At 40.6% G+C, this 22502-nt stretch overlaps 1 protein-coding gene across 2 annotated transcripts in view; it reads left to right on the top strand.

Annotated features, from left to right (window-relative positions):
- The first annotated feature begins 9134 nt into the window (after nt 1-9134).
- The window catches only part of LOC121874344 (serine/threonine-protein phosphatase with EF-hands pef-1-like), a 116433-nt gene continuing 103065 nt past the window's right edge, over nt 9135-22502 (top strand). For both annotated transcript variants that reach the window (XM_042378470.1, XM_042378469.1), the window contains exon 1: nt 9135-9745. The gene's annotated coding sequence lies outside the window, so the exon portion shown is untranslated. The remainder of the gene's footprint in view (nt 9746-22502) is intronic.

Genomic DNA, 22502 nt, shown 5'->3' with positions numbered 1-22502 from the left:
ATAGCATAAGGACATCAGTAAGAGGCGACCCCCGACACACGATACACCTCACCTAACACCGCGTCAGATACATATACACTGAGCGAAAATCCACAGAGCGTCTATGTGACAGCATCAACTTTAATAGGCTTTTTAATTAAGATTGCTGACGTTACAGTATATAAAAAATGACATATTTCTCTGCATCTGTCGTATTGGTTTAAGAAGTTCTGGTTTTACTCGTGATGGTTACAGCGCGAGAGAGTAGGAGAGGCGGGTGGATGGGTAGGTTGATGTACAGATATTTTGTGTTTTTGTAGTATTATCTGATGTTGCTTAAGTCGAGTGGATATAGAACTAAACTCTTGATCCAACAGTCGTCAGTTCGAGTCTCTCTGCCGGTCACCGATTAAGGAGTTTATTTATATATTTATATAATCATTATGGTAATGAAAAAATTTAAAGAATTCTTAATTACTGAGAATTGTGAAGACAGTCATTATAGCGAAACTACTTCTCGGAAACAGATTCTCAAAAAGGCATAAGATATTTTGCTCCCCTAAGTAAGAAAGAAACACCAAGTCCACCAAACACAGTAAGTCTCGAATATAAAATCTGTTTACCTTCCACCGCCTCTGTATTGCTGCCTCCAGATTGACTGAGTCCCATGGCAAGAGTTACAAGGAAGATCTAATTCATGACTTTCTGAGAATCTGGACCCACAGTTGTCTTCCATCTGTGAGCATTACATCCTGTAGCGAGTAGTTGACTGTAGAATGTTATGTTATTGATGTATAGAATAACCACAACGATTAATACAGTGCTGTAAGTCCCACAGAACCATAGAGATTGTGAAGGTACTGTGTGTTTGATAGTAAAAGATTACATAGCGTTACTGTTGACTCTTAAACTCAGTAAATATTAAAGTTTGCAAAAAAAAAAATACAAAAATATTTATAAACTATAATATTAAAACTCAAAATTTCGTATAAACTCTTATATTTAAACCTCCAAACTTTGTACCAACAACTATACTAAAACTTGGAAACTTGGTACAAACAGCTGACACTCAAGATGGCCAACATGGTGCCTCAAGGTCTTGATGGAGTCAAAGAGAAGACGAGGAAATCCGCTTATAGTGATCGGCTACTCCATAATATCAGTGTCGTCTCCCCCTCTACCGTCCCTACCACAGTGAGATTAGCGACACTTAGTCATCAAAACTACTCCACTGTGACCTACATCTTCCTTGTCGTCTGGTATGGTTTCCTTTCTCTAGAAATTATTTAAAATGTTGCTTCACCATTTCCAATATTCTTCGTAGATATTTAACAGTTTGGTGAAAGATATAGACATGGGTTCGTGTATAAGCTATGGGTTAACTATGGATTAGTTAGTATGGTGCTTCACTACTGTACATTCATTCAAGCGCCATTACCACTACTTTATTACTTTTAATGCAGCTTTGAAGTTAAGTATTCAGAATCAGGTAAGATAAAAAAATAATACGAGAGGAAGAGAAAATACAAGAGAGAGAAACAGAGAGAGAGAAGAAAAAAGGTTTTTACTGATGGTTTGAAAGATCACGTTAAACACCTTTGTTCCTTGTGCCTCGACGCGACATAAAATGGACCCGATAAGAACACTTGGCAATATCACTTACCCTTAGAAAACAATACCTAAACCCCTTGAGGATTACAACTTGAGTTATCATTCTTACAATTACAGTACAGATTGAACTATCATTCGCAATGGATTAGAACTTAGCCCATCGGTCTGACATTATGAAAGATACTTATTATATCTCGTCATTAATAATCTGACGTTACTTATGTAAAAACAGGCTAACAAAGCCTTAATAACTGAACCACTCAAGTTTAGGCAACATTACAGAGATAAAAGTTTCCAGTGTTGAGTTCCGCCTCTGAGACAATTACTTTAAAACTTTTCTGCTCAACAACTGTGTCATCGTCTTTATGTATTTACGTGCTCCAACAGCCAGGATATTTAAGCACCTCTCGCTGTTTTAGTCTTATTAACAAAACAACAAATTTTAAATATTATAAAAAGATAGTTTTCTCATAATGATTCGAGACAATTTTCAACTATCCAATTCAAAATAAAAACAGCTATTAATAATAAAAATCAAATCAATCATTTTTTATTATAGTAAAAAAAAATAATAATAATCCATGGTCACTTTTCATGTCTTAGACCATTATTGATGACTGTTTCCTTATCAAGACTGATATTATTGTTATTCTGATCATCATCAAGGCTGAAATAAGAACAGCATTTGTTCTTACATGCCACTACTGACGCCCCTGGCACATTCATAGACTATCTGCGTTCATTCCTGATGGATAATATTCACCCTTAGCGCCACCAACATATAATGGTGATATCCCGTGGAGAAATAAAGCAGAAATTTGCATATCTAATGACGAGCTGAGGGGGGGGGGGGTAATGGCGACTGATACGAATGATGTGTGAAGAAGAAATGCCTCATTCCTGCCTCACCTGCCTCACCTCACTCCTGCCTCACCTCATTCCTGCCTCACCCCACTCCTGCCTCACCCAACTCCTGCCTCACCCAACTCCTGCCTCACCTCACTCCTGCCTCACCTCACTCCTGCCTCGCTTCACCTCACTCCTGCTTCACAACATTGGAAGCTTATTATCACACCTTATACACACAGACAAAACGTAGTCTCAAAACTAAAGAGAATGAAAACAATAACAACACTTGAGGGGAAAACCTTACAATTTAAACGTCTAAAAAAAATTGTCTTGTAGAAAGTCGTATAAAAAGGGTAAAGTCTCACAGAACTGAAAAAAACCAAGTCTCATAACTCTTTAAATATAAGACTTTAGAATAATGTAAAGAAAATGGAAGGTCATACAACGCTAAATAAACAACAACGGAAGGACTCACAGCGCTAACAAAAAAGAAAAGGGTCAAAAGACTCTAAGAGAAAGAGGAATGCATCATAAAACCATAAAGAAATTAGTTCAATTCAATTCAATTCAATTCAATTCAATTCAGAAACTCTCATAACACTCCACAGAAAACGGAAAATCTAAAGCACTACAGAAAACGAAAAATCACACAAACATTAAAAAAACGGAAACTAAAGAAAAAAGAAACTCCCACACACAGTAAAGAAAACAGAAGGTGATACACTACACACCACAGAGACGTATATTATACTATGGGTGATCCTGGAGGTCTATTCTGCCATCTCCTCTATATGTAAATACAGGGGCAACAACGTAAATTTTTTTATACACACTTTCTCACCTCCCACCCATACTTCACCTTCCACCCATACTTCACCTTCCACCCATACTTCACCTCTCACCCATACTTTACCTCTTACCCATACCCTGACCTCTCACCCTGGCCCTCACCTCTCACCCTGGCCCTCACCTCTCACCCTGGCCCTCACCTCTCACCCTGGCCCTCACCTCTCACCCTGGCCCTCACCTCTCACTCTCCCCTCACCCCTCACTTCTCTTTTAACTTTTCTGCGCCACTCCCAAGCTTCAGGCGCCGTTCCTTCCACTTTATCTTTAACTATTTTTAACATATATATTTGTTTTAATTGGTTAGGGGGATACGGGGTACAAGTTCATGCTGCGATACAGTCAGGTATGTACGATGAACTGTGATTGTCTTTAGGTGTTTCTGGGAATGGTAATAATTCTGATAACAATAATGATACTAATGATAATAATTACAACATACCTGTAAACCACACTAATAATAATAATAATAATAATAATAATAATAACAATAATAATAATAATAATAATAATAATAATAATAATAATAATAATAATAATAATAATAATAATAATAATAATAATAATAATAATAAATCCTTGGCTAACAGAACTATTGTACAGTACAAAGCAACATTAATAAGATATAAAACAAGATTCTTTCCACAAATATAAGCAACTAAAACCAATCAAATTACATTCATAATTAGTATAAATGGTGGAACAAAGAACACGTAAGTAATTATCTTTCAGGACGTTAGTATATCAAAAAGGACACGGAATTCAATTATTTTTTGGTATAGACGGGAGGATAAAAAGTCTACTGTCTCGTTTGCATATCACTAAGCTGACGGATAAAGACGGAGGACTAGAGAGAGAGAGAGAGAGAGAGAGAGAGAGAGAGAGAGAGAGAGAGAGAGAGAGAGAGAGAGAGTGGAGGTGAGTGGGGAGAAAATTAAGGAAAGTGAGAGTGAGTAAGGAGGCAGAAGAAAGCGGCCAATTACCCTCGTGACGGATGGAGTCTTCAAGTGGACTTTCATGAATTTTTCAAAGTTGCTCCTGAGAGAGAGTTCTTAAGCCTCACAACATCAGCCGAGTCTTCGGGGAAAATTTAAAGGAATTTCAAAAGCCTTATTTTGCTCGCGAGTCGTTCTTCCCTGGAGCAGCGAGAGGTATTATATCTGTGAATGCTCTTTAAAGCTGCTTCTCCGACTGACTGCAGCTTTTAATGAGGTCACTACATGAGCAACAGAGGCAGGAGAGGAGGGGAGAGAGGGGGAAGTGACGGTGTGGGATATTTTTTGAAAGTTTTAGGGAGATGTATCTACAAATCCGTTATTTACCTTAAAAATAAATTTACAAAGCGCTGTTTTGAAGAGAACTCCGTGGTGGCGTCAGTCTTTATTCATATTTTTGATGAGTTGAGCTTCAAGCCGTGGGTGTTGCTCTACCTGAGAAGCTTTATAAGGCCAGAACTATAATGCTACCGAGTAATGTGTCTTTTAGGCTGGGTCTGAGCTGTGAATCTGTGTCTAATAAACGTGGTCAGACCATAAATGAAAATGGACTCACCATTTCTCTGTAAGGTTTATCAATAAATAAACAGTTGTTGGCGACATTCAATGCAAATATTAAGCTGGTACAAAGAATATTAGTTCACAGTTTAATCCTTTGAACACCGACGCCCTTCAAACGATACGGACCAATAAACCGATCACAGAAAACATTCCCTTTGACCCCCGGTTGTTTTGAAGCTCTAGAGCAGCGCCACTCTGTCGTGTGTAATGAACCTAGAGCTGTGTACCGCTGAGGAAAATATAAAACTTGTTTAGTGGACTTATAAATGAAAACAAATAAAACGAATGTCTTAATAGGGTTTTCTTTATCCGCACATAGTTAAAATTGTGAGGAATTGTTTTCCTTGGATTTCATTTATTTCGTGAATAACCAGCAAATCTGTATGCTGCCACATTGAAAATGTGTCACTCTGGTCTGACGGCCTACTAGCGGCAACGAGGATACAGCACACTATGCACTAAGCCTTCGATACACACGGACACACGGAAACAGTGTAACCGACACTGCGTTCAACTGCCTATATTCCCAACTGTTAAGTTAGGTACCCATTCACAGCTGGGTGAACTGGGACTGCCCTGAGCACGAAACCAGCGACCCTTATAGGATGGGGGATAAGGTCTCTATCCCCTCGGCTGCCTAACACATCCTAACTTCCACATTAATGAAATTAAAATATTGTCTGCTGTAGTACATAAAACTTACGGAAATCAAAACTTCATTTAAGATGAACATCTGGTGATGTCATTATGTCTCACAAGGACTGCCGGCGGAGGTCCCCAGTCAATCTAAGCCACAGTGACTCTCTTCCCCCACGATGTTGTACTGATTCCATCCTATAAGGATTCCTTTTTCATTATGGTTCATCATCTTCTGAATTTACAAGGCTGCAGTTCCTGGGCCGCCGTCTGCCTTGCCGGAGTAATATCCCACACACCTGGGGATGGCTACATCACTCACGGCCTCGAGGCGGGTCGAGGGAGAGGGTGAACGACGGGAGGTCTGAGGTAAGATTTAGTTATGTTCCATTTCATATGAAGCATTGATCTGTCCCTCCCAACTACTCACTTTTGATAAACCTTTATTAAGACACGAAAGTGTTTGAATGCATTATCTTCAAGTGCAACAGCATATGCAACGAACATTAGCATTAAACAGGAAGAAAAAATCCTAGAACACTCAAAAAAAGTAATGAATAATGCAAGTTGTTCGGTGCACCAGTTGATATCCCGCTGAGTAAACAATTATAACTTAAACACATTACAGAGAGTTCGCCGCTTCTTTTAACTTTTTTTTCGCTAACTCAAGTTGAACCTCCCGGTGTTGAGTCTTCTCTGTACAGCTAAATCGATTAAGTTGCAGCGGTTGAGGTACCTTAGGAAAGGCGGATGACAAGAGAAGGAGCATTTTGTATTAGAAAAAAAAAGGACAGGTCGTACAATAAGAGCAGGCCTTAGTTGAAGGGACGGATTTTAGGACAAGGGCAGGGCGAAGAAGAGGGACTGGCAACAGAATTGTGGAGCTACAGCAAGAGGTCGACCAGAGGGAGGCTGGAGAGAGTAAGCAAGAGGCGCTGCTGAGAGAAGGAGGGTCAAGGGCCAGGTAGAAGTGGGGGGTCAGGCAGTAGAGCAGGGCCAGGCAGTAGGGGAAGGTCGGGGAGCAGGTGAGGGCCAGGCAGCAGGGGAGGGCCAGGCAGCAGGAGAGGGTCAGGCAGTCGGAGAGGGCTAGGCAGCAGGGGAGAGTCAGGCAGCAGGAGAGGGCCAGGCAGCAGAGGGAAACATCAGACGCCTTGCATCTCATTACACCTGAGACTACTTTTCTCTCTCTCCTGTAACGACATTTTGATGAACTGGTGACACTATCTTGCTTTTGTTTTTATTATTTTGATGTTCGTCTTTTGTTTCTTAAGATTTTCTTGATAAACACTCCTTTGATTCATGAAATTAAATATCTCCATATTTCTTAAACTTATCTGGTGTTGAAATTGATACTGAAACACCAAAATACATTAAACCCAACAATTATTCCTAATCTCATGTCGTTAATCTCACCTCTACCCATAATATTTAAAAGTTGTCTATTACGGAAAATAAGATTCACTGAACAACGTTTAATAACCCTGGCAGTTGAAGTACCTAACTACAAAACATCATCAATATTATTCTTACATAGCAATAAAATTTTATCTACTGTCACCTCATCACAGAAAAAAAAGGATAAAAAAGATTACGCCAACAATGTATTTCCTCCCCTGAGCAGTAAGAGCCCCGACCCAACCAGCCATGCAAATGATACCCCGTTACACGACCTCTATCTTCCCACACCCCGAGCACCGTCGACGAATAATGAGGAATTATGTGGCAGTGGATCCTGCTAAGTACCACCAGTGTAGTGAGTTCAGTTGTGAAAATATTTCCGCTTTACGTTGCACTGTTTACGATGGAATAGTGTAAATATTTATTATACATAAAAATAAACTGATGATCATCTTAAAAACGCATTGTACTAATGATGTAACTTAATCAGAGGAATCATCCTTGACGCTGTGAGGTTATTAACAGACCGACGTAAGATTTTCATAACGTTTTGAAAAGTAGACAGAATACGACAGGACAACAACAGAAAAAAAACGACTTGTCGAACTAACACAAACTTATTGCCTCAGTGTTACTGAATTTTTTGGAAAAAATGGAAATGTGCGAGGCAACATTTCAGAATTTTAATTCTAATGAATTTAATTTTGAAGAAAAAACCTGGTTTCCATTTTTCCAACTCGCCTGACGTCACCAGAGTTAAAGATGGCTGTCATTCATAATTCATTGAAAAAATAAATCATATTTAGTGATTTCACACTCCCTACATTAATATCTTTATCTCCAGGTGATATCATTGCTTATATCACGTGAGAAGCCTTCAACCAAATACCCTCACTCGTTCACATCGTTCATTTCTCACTACAGTAATTCATAAAACTCCACAAAACACAACATGTCCATAAAGGTTGGCTGCTCGTAATCATCATAATACATGCTGCATCACAAATAGTTTACACCTACAGTTAAACACACAAGAGTGACATTACTAGATCGTCGTTGAGAACGGTTGTCCTCAGGTCGATAGATCAATACAGCGAGTCTCTCTATGGCAGGAGACAACATATGTGCTTGTAGAGAGGATGAGGGTGAGAGGGTGAGGGTGAGAGGCTGAGGGTGAGGGAGAGAGACTGAGGGAGAGGGAGAAAAACTGAGGGTGAGAAAATAAGGGTAAGGGAGAGAAACTAAAGGTGAGGAGAGAGACTAAGGGTGAGGGAGAGCGACTGGAGTGAGGGAGAGAGACTAAGGGTGAGGGAGAGAGACTGAGGGTGGGGAGAGAGACTGAGGATGAGGGAGAGACTCTGAGCGTGAAGGAGAGAGTCCAAGGCTCAGGGAGAGAGACTGAAAGTGAGGGAGGGAAACTGAGAGTGAAAGAGAAAGGCTGATGGTGAGGAACAGAGACTAAGGGTGAGAGAATAAGGGTGAGGGAGAGACGCTAAGGGTGAGGGAGAGAGAATATGGGTGAGGAGGGGAGATTGAATGGTAAGGGAGAAGCACGACAAGACAGATGTATGTATGTACTGTATGTGGTTGGCTTTGTAGACCTTTGCTGTATTTGACGGTGTGTGCGCGTGTCGGGGTGAAAACAAACAAAAAATTGCTGTGGGAGATTTCATCGTTAAATATTTCCTCTTCCCCGATTTGTTTACTTTTCCAAGGAACGTCACCCAGGGTCATACTAATATATTTCGATCACAAACCCATCCCGGACCCAATTTATTTTCATATTAAAATAGCAGATTCAATTAGGGTTAGGTTAGGTTAAATATAAATCAGGATTAGGTTGACTTGGTTAGGCTACATTGTGTCTATGTTAATAAAGGCTAGGTTAGGTTAGGTTAGGATAGGTTGGGTTAAGTTTCGGGGTCCTGGTCCAGGTTTTAGAGAGTCCGGCACATTCCGCCATAGCAACGACTTTTCTCCCTACTGAGAACGTCTCCCAGCTTGAGGACTTCTCAGGTACACCCTTCTTGTACTGGAAGCTACACTCAAAAAATATATATTCACTCTCCCCACATACATAAAACCTCCCCCACTCAGGGAACACATCTCTCCCACTCCATTCCGAGAATGCCCTCTCCCACCCTACAGAGGGAACGCATCCTAACTATGGAACGCCACCAGCCCCCGTGAATGGGTGGGTGAAAGCGGGCCTGTGAGGGAGGCAGGAGCGGGAACTGTGGCTCAGTAGCGGAGCAGCTGACCTGTTGCTCAGACGTGGCGCTTTGCGGTGTTCTCCACTGTCGCGCCTCCACCACTCTCACAGTCCCACCCCCTCACTCTCTCCCCTCACCCGTCGGTCATTCTCCTCATCTGAGAACGTTAGTCAGTGGTCGCCTGTGAATATGTCGCGGCGGCAGGTGTTGAGGCAATACGTGAGGAGTCCTGAGAGGGAGGATGCGCTGTGTTGTGGTGGTGGCCACGTGGGAGCTCACTCCTTGCCCCAGTCACCACCAGCCCACCACCACCACTAAAAGTCTTACTAGATAAGGGTAGAAAGTACTGACACCCATACCGAAACTACTGAATTCTCAACCTGTTCAAAAAACAAAACACTAACATACGAAGCCTTACTACTTTCTGAACCAATTTGAGAAATAGTACTATCAATCATACAATTTTCTGAACATTTTCCGATAGAAAAACAAACAAACAAACAATACTATCCATACCAAGACTTCTTAGTCGGTAGAAACAAGTAAAAAAAAATATTGTGCCAAAATTACGATTCAAGCGAGCAGTAATTTAGTGAGTGAGAGAAAATATTAACCTGACTGGTACCGTCATCTCAGCCTCCTCCTGTAGACCACCGGGTAAGTAAACAGTGATAAGACACATTATAAGGTTCCAGTGACACAATGTTTAAACTCGAGTTAATATGACAGACGATGCCTTAACGATGTATCTTCTATCAGATTCTTTTTTGTCAGATATTTCCTCATAACTATTGATGTTCTTATCCGCTTGGTATTCTTTGTTATTCTTCCGTTACTCTATTTTTGTGTAAGTCTGTGTTAATGCTGCCTATTTTTTAACTATTTGTGAGCTATTACCTTGTTTTTAGTATTTCTGCATGATTCATGGATTTTATTTAGCAGATTTTGTTTTTTTTCAGCTAGTTCACTTTTATTCCCAATTTTCCAATAATTCTATAACATCCCCGATCTTTTAACTATTTATATAGTATTCCTGAAAAAATAACTACCTTTGTGTTATTCATTTTCCTGAACACTGTTTATTTATTCAACGAAACGATCCTTCACTCGCTAATAGCACTCAGAAAAAACATACATCGCGATAAGAGAAATGCAACACGTAAAACGCGTTTACGACTTTTTGTTATTGGTAATAACGTTTACCTACATTTCCATACTAAGCGATGCATATCTGGCTTGGGGGAAGGGGGAGGTGAAGGGAGGGGTAGGAAGGGGGAGGGGTGGGTGATGGGAGGGGGGTCACGCGTTGAGACTACACTCTAGGACTATTGTGACTCCTGGGCAAAAAGTCTTAAACGGTTCCTACAGTCAAATTTATCCAATTGAACTAAAGTTATTTAAGGTTCTCACCACACGGGTCAATTAAGCTAATTTCCAAAAATAATGTAAAAAATGGAATCAAAATTATACCTGATACTTTACCCTTAATTTAATGACACGTTCATTTAGCACCTGTTAGGGAACAAAGGGCAACAGATATATGTGCGATAACTTTTAACATTAAAATTTATAGACTAGTGGAAATTATCAATGGAAAACCTTAGCCGGTGTTACAACTTGCATCCAGCAGCACTGTGGACCTGAATGAATGCGTGTGCTATCGGTTCAACACTCGCATTCATTCAGGTCAACTGTCTACATTAAATAGATCAACGTTAGTGGATAAAATAACACCTCCAAAATATGAGTCCAAGTAAAATTCTAAAAAACTTATGTAGTTCAAAGTTTAACATTAGGCGACAGACTGGTATAATAGATCACGTTGTTAGCGTGTCAGTGAGCTGCTTTGCTGGTCAGGTTAGGTTAGGTTAGGTAGTATCATATGTTACTTTCGTGTACAAATAGCGTCAACACACTGTTCTATGAGACAAAAAATCTAATAACTATCATCACTGTTGTGTTTCTCCCTGACAGTCCTGACAGGTTTTTCTCTGGGAGGAAACGTTATTATGACCATTACTCATATTATTTGTTGACTTAACCTGAGCTTTGTGTTTATTGTTGATCCGTAATGTTAGTTGTTGTCATAACTATATTATTTACTGTATGTGTTATTGGTGATACAGTCATTAACTAAATGTTAATTGTTCTTATAAACATTACTATGTGTCACGTGTCGTTGTAACCGTTACTTATGTGTTTATTATTGATATAACAATTAACTATATGTCATTTGCTGTTATAAACGTTAAAAAAGAAAATGGCTCATATGGGCCTAACGGGCCATTAGATGCAGTATGGGTACAGCGTACTGTTTGCCGACAGCTATCGACACACTGTACAAGGAGGCAGTATGACTATACAACCTTCACACTCCCCTAACTGTAAAATTAAATACTTATTCACAGGTGGGTCAACTGGGGATCCTTAGTTCAGAAGGTAAGCCTTACATCCACTCGGCCCCGCACCCCTTCCATAGCTATTATTATTTTACTGCTTGTTATAATATATATATAAATATATATATATATATATATATATATATATATATATATATATATATATATATATATATATGTATGTGTGTGTGTGTGTGTGTGTGTGTGTGTGTGCGTGTTCCTTATGCACTTCCACATTTTCTAAGATAGTAATTTGAAATTTGGTAGGGAGGTGCGGGTGGACAAGGGGATGGTCGCGCACTATCTCGGGTCCCTCTCCCGGGCGAACCGGACAGCTTAGCTAGTACAGTACTTTATATACCCATTATCTGAGCGTTAATTATCTAAATAATCTACGTGCTATTTGTTGTCATAACATTTTGTTGTGTGTTACTTGTTGTTTAAATATAGTTTCTGTGTTCAGTGAAAAATATCTTTTGTACACTCACCAGGTGTAAGCCTCAGTAATTTCCCTCGCCACCATCAAACAGCGTGGTGTTGCCTGATCCCTCGCCATGGTGAAACGGGGATTTAGCTAGCAAGAATATGCATACATGCTATAACATTCCAAGATAATTTTATTTTTCACACACACACACACACACACACACACACACACACACACACACACACACACACACACACACACACACACACACACACACACACACACACACACACACACACACACACACACACGCACGCTTATATTTATATACACCTGATATCACAATCTTTCAAAATTTTAATTCACTGAGAATACGAAAGGGCTGAGACCGCGGAGGGGAAGGGGAGGTGTACTGGGGGGAAATGGTAGGGGAGGCCGTGAATGTGGTTATCCCAGGGGAAATCACTACGGAGTCCGTCGGACCGAGTTTGGTAAGACGAGTCAGTTGGCGACGTGTGACACCCCAACCAGGAGGCGAGGGGGGTGGGAGGTCGGGGGGGTGGGAGGTCGGAGGGGGTCAAGGTGAAGGGTGAATGTAAGGGTTTACTGTGATGGGTGATGTCGAGGGCTTAATGTGAGGGGTGAATATGAGGGAACAGTGTGAGAGGTGGGTGATGGGTTAGTGTGAGAAATGATGGTGAGTGATTAGTAGTTTGAGGGGTTAGTGTGACGGGTTAAAGTAAGGGGTGAGTGTGAGTGGTAATGGATTGTCAAGAGTCAGTATGAGGTGGAACGGTGAGAGGTTAGTTGACAAAAAATTCACCATAATTCCAAGTAGTAATGTACATGTATAAGGTTAATGATCCCGTTGTTGTTCATGGTCCCAGTGTGTAAAGGAAGTATGTGTGAGTTTAGTTATGGTCTGCCGGGAAGGGTTAAACCTGGGCGTGGATCCATATGCCACCATAAGGGCAAACTACTAGATAAAAAGAGTTCCATGTCAGGATTTAATTGTCTGTGAATTATTATCAGCAAGAGCAGAAGGATCTATGTTATAAAATTCCAAGTTCCAAGAAGATTAGGAGTCAAAAGTTTCCCCTGTCACTGACCCAGTCTGTACATGTGTGGGAAAAGGGAGGACTGACAGAGGAGGAAACAGCGTAATAGACAGAATCAACTGTTAGAAAGGATACTGTAATAGTTTAGACGGTTTGTAAGGAATACATCTTAATTGTTACCTTTGTCAGTGGGGCAGTCAAGGATGTTGGTTGACTGACTAGCGAGATGAGGTTATTCCTTTTTAATAGATTCCAGCACCGAGTCAGTCTGCATCTGGCCAAGAGGAGCGAGTGACCACAGGTTATTATGAAGAGTGAAATCCCCACAAAAGACCAATTTAGTATATGGTGATTAGAGGAAAATATGCATTGACTTTTAGAGTTTAATTCGTCTTGTCTGGGAAGATTTGCGTGTTTTAGATAAATATAGGTTAATAGGGAAGTGAAAACGTAGAAGCTACAGTAATTCTAAGTTAAGGGGACTCAATTTTTGGCTGACAGGGAAGATAGGTAGAAATGAAAGCACTCTTGCCACCCAACATTGACGGAAAAAAGAAAGGGATGATGATTGTATTAAAAACAGAATATGGAGACTTGGTGACTAAAGAACAAGAGGGATAGAGTTTTCGTTAGTGTGGATTATCCGTATATCACAACACTGTAATGAATATGGGTGAAAATATCAATTGTGTAGTCAAAGATGATACTACCTATAATACGTTTCCTGTGAGCCTTGTGACGTTGTATTAATAGAATGGGGATGTATGTCTTTTAAGTATACCGACAGGTGAAAACAGTAACCTTGGGAAGAAAGCAACAGAAGGAACCCACCCGATCACTAACTAACCTTACTAATATCCGAGGATTTTTCGCCTACTAATTGGACAGATTCCCCATACCGCTATTATATGGCTCGGGTCTATATGCAAACAGTCCATGCATAAAACCTGACCTACTGCCAGAAGTATTGATTTTTTTCAGACACGGAATCAAATATATTAAGGAACTGGATCGTATTTACAATGCAAAATATAGACGAGACCAAGAAAGAGAGAGAGGGACTATAGGTGATGTTAAGTGTATGTGTTGTGGTGTAAGTGAAGCATCCAGTGAAGCTGTAATACCTCCACGGGGGCTCTGACTTGTGAGGCTTACACACCTCTACCGGACGAGGGGTTAGTGTGACAGGTAGGGTAGTGATAGAGGTTAATATGAAGAACGGCGTGGCAGTGATGTATTAGTGTGTGGGAGAGAGAGTTATAAGTATGATGGGTGACATGGATAATTTAGTATGAAGGTGACAGGTAAGAGGTAAGGACGAGGAACACACACATACACATAATATAACCTCTCCCTCCACTACTCCACCCACCAACCCCACATAACCTGACTCTCAGTGCTTGGTGTTAGAGGTCAGAGGTTAATCTCATTAACAACCATGTCATAAAAAAAATAATGAATTTTACGAACTGCGTCCACGGAGTTGCCAACTAGACGAGTCATACTTCATGAAAAGAACACCAAGATAAAACCTGTATTTCCTGTCTGTCTAACTTACAACATGGCGCAACGTGATGGATTTATCAAGTATGTATTTTACCCTCAGAACAAAGCCACTGAAGTCGCCTTTGAATCAGAGTAAATGTACAAGAATCTCTCGGTCTGATCATGTACGGTGTTCGTAGTTCAATACGTATATAATCAGTCATGAACACGTCCGTCATGTTTGTAAATAACTTGATCATCCTGTAAGAGTGAAGTATAACAGAACAGCTGCTACTGACGAAGGGAGACACATCAAGGTGTGACACAAGTCTCTAATGCTACTCTCGTTGACTTACACATTTGGTATCTTATTAGAGAAGCATGTGTTTATATAACCTTTTCAGTGTTCCATAATATTTATAAAGAGATACATGTCCCCAGATGTTTTTTTACTGTTTTCTGGTTGTAGGCTTCTAGAACATGTATTAAGTCACAATGTACACAAACACACAGATATCAATGTCAAATGCCAAGCATATATGTTTCTGTCATCAAGACTTCCAAGTTTCACGTGACAAGCAAGAGAGTCATCTGATGAAGTGGCTCTTTTAAGCGCAATATTTATCTCACGTCACTAAAGTATGGGTAATAATGAGCTGTTATGAGGCACCAGCAGAGTAAAAGTATCGTTAAGTGCTCAGTTATGACCGAGGGCCGCACGCTCTTCAGTTTATATTTGCCAGTTCTTGTTGATGTCCTGTTACGAAATAATTTATTGCCAACGGAGATAAATATAATTGAATGAGTTTTCTGTGTGAGAAAACCTTTAATATTTAACTACCATAATAATCTTTACCCAAATATATGTTTTATGTCGTCTTCTGAAAACTATAAATAAATAAATAAATAAATAAAAAAAGTTACTGGTGAAGATTATTCCTTACTAGTGTTTAAAAGCTTGTGTTTACTTGATACAGATTTATAATGTTTAGGCAGCTTAGTGGGAGAACGTGATAGATGGAGCAAGTCAACATTCAGAGACGGTGATATATCTGAATGTTTTCCCAGGAATGAGTAATGCACAACACATCTGTCAAGATTGTGCAGATGACACAACAACAGTGTTTTATAGCAAATCCTCTGTAAAGGATTCACAACTTGATGAAAACTTCTGACGTCTTTCTGTGCAGCAACAAAGGCGAGGACAAAGAGAAGGATGAATGAAATTAATGGAGCGTTTGTTGTGTATAGCTTCTCGCCTCCCTGGGCATGTGGGCATGAGAGGGGGGGGGTGAGGGAACTTTGTCACTGTGTCACATATGCTGCACTACAGAACCAACGTCACGTCTAGGGGTGCTGGTGGTGTATTCATTACAAGATATAACACAATGTCCTCACACTATCTTGGTCTAGTGACATGATCTTATTTATTATTGGCAGTGGAAAAAAAAAAACAAGACTGACAAAAATCGAGAGAAGCCGAAACAATAGTAAGGACAACACCCCACAGACTCGTAAACAGTTTGAAGTGAGAGTTGGTGACGTCAAAGTTCAGTGTTGTCTTCGTGATCGTGATGGACGTACTGACTGAGAATAATAGAGACTGGTGGTTGTGTGAGTGTTCCTGTATGCTGAAGCTCTACCCATAAAAGCAGAAACAGACTAAGAGCTGCAGAGAAAAGCATTGCCGCGACAGGTGAGTCTTGGGAGCAAATGTCGGGTAGGTAGATAAAGGTTACAGCATAGCAAGACAAGAGGGGGATGGTATCCAGATTGTGAAGATAGGATACGTGAGGCACTAACACAGGGTTTGGCAGTGAAGGCGGAGGGAGATTGTAAGGAGAATATGGGAAGAATAGGGTGGGGGCGGGATGGTGAAAATGGAAGGAAGGTGAAAGAGTCGTATGTGGCAGAAGGATGACAGAGAAATTAAATATATGTAAGTGGCTTGGCTGATGTAGGGGGTATAGACAAACGGGCATTGAGGAAGATTGAAATAAATTTGTTGGACAGAAATGAGATTACGATGGAGAATGATAATGTCACTCAGATACAGGTTGAGAAACGAAGGTATTAGAGCATAAGCGGGTGTATCATATGTAAACAGTGAGATGGGAGTGACAAGCTTGAGAAAGAGAGAGAGACGAGTGATGTGGTACGATGAGAGGCGAGGAGGTGACTACCAACGCAGCCTGGGATAAGTTGATCAGAGGTGAGGAGGCAGAAGTTAAGGTGGATTAGGGTAACATGCAAAACATCTTGTTGAGAGTGAAGGAGGAAAAAGGGGAGGACAGAGGAACGTACCGGAGATAAAGTCAAGAAGAAATAAGAAAATAATAGAGAAAAAACAAAATCTCCCCACTCTCATAAGTTGATCAGCTGAAGGCGTGGTGTGAACAGAAACCAACAGACAAACGAAGCCACAGACGAATAACAGTAAGGCCTGAGTAAAACAATCTAGGTTGAATGGTGACAAATACTCCAAAATTGTTTTATACGTCTTGAGAGAATTTGGTGCAGGTTAAAGGTGGTTAATACCCCCAGAGGCGTAACACAAGGCAAGGCGTCTGAAGGTGTGGTAAAAAGTTCCACAAATACGAGGAGACTGAAGCACTAGTCGCGCCCCTCTAGTCCTGAAGTCTTGTTATTCTTCATCCTTTTAGATTTTTGTTTAGCAGAACGTGACGATTGTATGAAACGCGACTTGTGTTTATGATACTGGTAAAATACACGTTTATAACAGTCTTACATTGTATTAAGCTTGGGGTGTGGTGGAGAATTAAACTGTCCACCAGCAATCATTAATTTCAGTTATCTGTTATTGATATAAGGAAATCAGTTACTATTTATAATTTTTTTCTAATTTTTAATTTATAAATAGAAGCAGTTTAACAATTAACGTGTCAGGCGATGTTCCGTGGCGCCTGGCAGTGTGGATATCCAAGAGTCAATTAGATCTATAATAATTTAAAAGTGGCTGGTAAAATGGGCCCCCTAGTTGCCCACTTAGGCCCCAATCCTACTGCGTCCCAACCTGACACGTATTAACCATTGCGATTGGAACGAACCTAATCCTAATGGGCCTGTGTCCTAATGGGTTTTTGTCGTAAGAAGATTGCATTGGTATTGGGCCCAAATTCTTATGGTTATATAATAATGGAGCCCAGTAGCAGTGCAATTGATTACGACTGGGCGCACATCTAAACGGGAGCCTTTAAGAGGAAATGTTTTATTGATGAAAACTTTATAGACATCAAACATGTCTATAAATATAAGTGTAAATATAATCATCCATGCAATTATTGTCAAGGTCTTCAGATATTTCGTAATTATATCAATTTAATGATTTGATTTTTTTATAGAACATCGAACAGGAGAATTTTTTGACGCTATCTGATATGTTTAATGATTTAACGATTTCTATTAATTCTTCCCCAACGTTGTTAGGAAGTGCTGTACCGGTTTTTTGCTTAACCTTAAAATACTCCGTCGTTAAGGCCGTAAACTGTACAGTGTGTCCCTTTTCTACAGTGGTTCTGTCTCTTCCTCCTCTTGGCTATAAACAGACCATTGTTTCTCTGAGAACGAGGCAGTAGTCTTACAAATTATTAATGTAAACGTTGTGTACGATGGTTTGTTTTACCCTCTATGTGCAAATGACCTAAATACTAAACCGCTTATTTGGTGCTCCAAGGAACGACTGTAATAGAAGGAGGCCCTTCGCTCCCTCCTCTGTGGCAGATCTTCTTCTCTAGCAGAAAAGGGACAACTTCTGCATCACCTCCACCGTTCTGGGAGTAGCAAAATTTCCTCCCCGCCATGTTGTCTTCGTCAGGTATAATCAGTGTGTTTTTTAAGCCACTGTGTCGCTCCCTGCCTGTGGAGGACGTGAAACATCCCTACGTTATTCCTGAATTTTGTGAGAACAGAGAACCCTCCCCACCACTCTCTTCCCCCCGGCAACACCAGCGCGCCTTTCGCTCTCTTGCCAACCCCTTGGAAGAAAAGGAGCTTCCACAATTACAGCCAAGAGGCGTTCCCTCCTCCAGACATCTCAGTATGAAAAAGTTTCCGCCTTCTGTTCCTGCGTAACTTGGCCGGGTCTTTCCTGAAAGGTTTATAATTGTATCCCAGGTGGGTACGGTTCTCCGGTAAATTGTCAATTTCCAGTTCTTACATGAACTACGACGGGCGTTATCGGTCAATCCTAAGATTCGCTGATGGATAAATAGAGAAAAAGGCATTTCGAAGTATTGCGCATTTTTTTTTAGTTTATGCGTAAAGAAAAACACTGAGTCTCGCTGGCGTTAAACGAGGAAAACCTTAGAGAAAATGTTATCACGAGAATATTGTAGTCGTACACAGTAAAGGAAGTTTATGATAAAACTCGATGTTTACAGGAGGAACGCGAGGAAGTAGTTTGGTGTGAGGCCGCTTTGGGAAGGCGTGTAAACATAATACAATATAGCAGTAAAGAAATAATGCATTTCTGTATACAGGAAACTGTTACAGGAAAAGCAAGAGCACCAGACAAAGCCTCCACAGGTTACGGAAGATGGTGTCATATAAGCCACCCTCACAGTGACGCTTGTGTAGCATCAACATTAATCCGGTGCTTTACTGCTACGTATATAAGAGCATAACCTGACAAGGGGATATCAATGGGATACATATCATCGATCCCATACAAATAAAGATCGACAAGTATGATGAATTTCACGAACTAATTGAAAAATAGACCATTCGTGATAACATAGCTGTTATGATAGTTTGACCCGACCACAGTGACATATTTTATCCACAAGACATTACAAACCATGGCGCTGAGAGGACTGAAGGACACAAGAGGATGACAGAATTTGTGTCTCACGTCTAATTTTGGTTCATGGAAATATTCCTTTACCTTCCCTAATGAAAACTTGATTTACTTACATTAAATCCTAAGTTTTGTTCTTATCAACTTCTACTCGGCGACTATAAGGTGAAAAACGTACTGAGGAAATCAATCAGTTACTGGACACTGAACTAAAACCTGATGATGAAGCTATGTATAAAATTACCACCAGAATATCCAGTCAGGAAGTAATGACCAAATTCTCATCCTTGTATCTCCTTTTGTATTCTCATTTCTCTCTCTAATATTACTTCAATACAATTCCAACAAATAAAGATGAACATTACACTAAGACTTTTTTGGTACAATATTCAAAGGAAAGTAAACACGGAAGACGAAAAATGCATCTGGGAATTCACTCTTGTATCAGACGTCCCACACATTATCTGGTCTAAAGCTGGAGTCGATATTATAATTATATGAAAGAGATTAGGTTAGGTTGGGTTAGGTTAGGTTAGGTACACGTGATCGGAACCCTTATGGTATGACCTATACTCAAGGTAGGATAGTCTATTGCATCAAGGTATTTACATAACCAATGCAGACATCTGGCACATGGTTCAGGCGTCACAGACAGGTTGAAATAGGTTAGGTATATAATTCCCTATAATCTTGACACGCCGGGCTGTGATATGATTATACCGCTGTCACCGGCTTACAATGCAGGGTATCAATCACATTGCACCAAAATTATATAACTTAGAATCATAGAGCCTTCCAAGCTCTCATATGTACCTCAACTTCCTGGTTGTAGAGAGCATGAATATCACATACGCTAACCTACCCTATCCTAACCTAAGCTAATTCAACCAAACTTAACCTAACCCAACCCATTCCATCCCAACCTAACCTAACCTATCCTAACCTAACCTAACCGGCACCTCTCTCTCTACAGGTCCCAAGCCAACTCATACCTCTCCCTCGCTCCGCACCTCATGTCAGTATGTATTAGGCGTCGGGGGAGAAACTTTATGGGATGTGTGGACAGGGTAAGAACCTTTAGGTAATATGAGAACAAAAAGAAAATCCTAAAGAACGAGGAACGAGGGGAAGAAGTGGGAGAAGAATAAGGAGAAGAAGAAGAATGCAAAGAAGGAGGAGACACTTACTTCCCTCAATCTTTCCATCTCCCAAGGCAATAACATTTGCATCCTCATTTCTGTTCCTTTTACACCTGTCCTTGTAATTATCCACCCACACCTGTCTTCATAAACCTGTCCTTGTAATTATTCCCTCACACCTGTTCCTCTTACACTTGATCCGTAGCAACTATCCACTCACACCTGTCCTCTCACACCTGTCCTTGTAATTATCCCCTCACACCTGTCCTCTCACACCGTATTCCACAGCAGACTAGTATGACCACTATTCAAAACATCATTTGGTGAACAACTCGAATCTTGTATCTATATACACATACCGACTGACCAGATGTAGTCACGGTCACGCTTTCAGTATAATCCGCCAGGTTTCAATATTCTTCGGCCAAAGCTGGGATGATACTGGGTTTTAAATTGTGCAATACTTGTGTTACGCATGAATACCTGGTGAGAGGGAAAGAGGAGGAGGAGGAGGAGGAAGAAGAGGAGGAGAAGAAAGAGGAGAAAGAGGAGGAGGAGGAACCACGACCTTATAAGAAAAATATAATAGAGCCAGAAATTCACTATCAATCGAGTTTTCTACACGGTTGCCTCGGTGGTCGTCGAACGCCTATTTCCCAACACTTTAATTAACGTTGCTGAGGGAGGAAGGAACATATTGCCGTAAATACGAAGAGACTCTATCATAAAAATAAACCCGAATATTAATAATACCTGGACATATTTGACGTATATTTTTCACCTGTTATTTACTTCCTTTAATTTTAATGTAATTTATAAAACGTTGAGAAATATAAGAGGAATTTGATAAAAGCTATTTTATTTTTTTATCAAATATCTTATAAAATTATGAAAAGAATTTTATTTAATCCATTTATTATAATTAAGTAATTAACTATTACATCTATTTTGAATCAATTTTGCAAGTCTTTATTTTTCTCGATCGAAAGTGATGTTAATATTTGATGGTTTAGCGCTTTGATGACAATGGCTGATATGACTTACAGGATAATGACTTAACCCTTTGATATTGGTAGTGAGGACATAGTAGTGGTGTTAGTGGTGCTAGTGATGGTGTAGTGGTAGTGTTAGTGGTGCTAGTGATGGTGTAGTAGTAGTGTTAGTGGTGCTAGCGATGGTGTAGTAGTAGTGTTAGTGGTGCTAGTGATGGTGTAGTGGTAGTGTTAGTGGTGCTAGTGATGGTGTAGTAGTAGTGTTAGTGGTGCTAGCGATGGTGTAGTGGTAGTGTTAGTGGTGCTAGTGATGGTGTAGTGGTAGTGTTAGTGGTGCTAGCGATGGTGTAGTGGTAGTGTTAGTGGTGCTAGCGATGGTGTAGTGGTAGTGTTAGTGGTGCTAGTGATGGTGTAGTGGTAGTGTTAGTGGTGCTAGTGATGGTGTAGTAGTAGTGTTAGTGGTGCTAGCGATGGTGTAGTAGTAGTGTTAGTGGTGCTAGTGATGGTGTAGTAGTGTTGGTAATGGTGAAGTAGTGATGGTGGTGAGGGAGACAGGAAAAAAACCCCACTGAACGTAGACGATTATTTAAGATTTAGGCCTCCTGACTCTGGCTGTGGGAGAGGGCACTGGGAGAGGGCACTGGGTGGGTGGGAGGGGGGAGACACTGGGACATCTCATCGTCAGTCTCCCTGTTGACACCTTCAAACAATCCCGAAATAGTATCCCCTCGCAGTGAATGTCTCTTTGTGTTTATCTAAAGCTGCTTGTGTGTCTGTGTGTGTGTGTGTGTATCTGGTGCGAACTGAGTTGCCAACTGCTGTCACCTTATCAGGGTTACCACCAGTCTGACGCGCCCCGCACCGCTGTGTTGGGAGAAGTCTGTTCCCTTTTTTGTTGTTGTATCCCTCCTCCTCCTCCCCCCCCCCTTCCTTCTCTCCTTTCTTCCTTACTGCTTCTCTCCCTGTGCGAAGATGCGAGAAAAAAATATATATTGTAGGGTTGGGAGAGAGGGAGGGAGGGAGGGAGGGAGGTAGGGAGGGAGGGAGGTAGGGAGGGAGGGATGTACTGTAGAGAGGAAAAAGGTATAGGGAGGGAGG

Source organism: Homarus americanus, unplaced genomic scaffold (genome assembly GCF_018991925.1).
Source record: "Homarus americanus isolate GMGI-L3 unplaced genomic scaffold, GMGI_Hamer_2.0 scaffold17856, whole genome shotgun sequence".
Lineage (NCBI taxonomy): Eukaryota > Metazoa > Arthropoda > Malacostraca > Decapoda > Nephropidae > Homarus > Homarus americanus.
The sequence above is the reverse complement of the archived record's forward strand: the minus strand, read 5'-3'. Positions and strand labels throughout refer to the sequence as shown.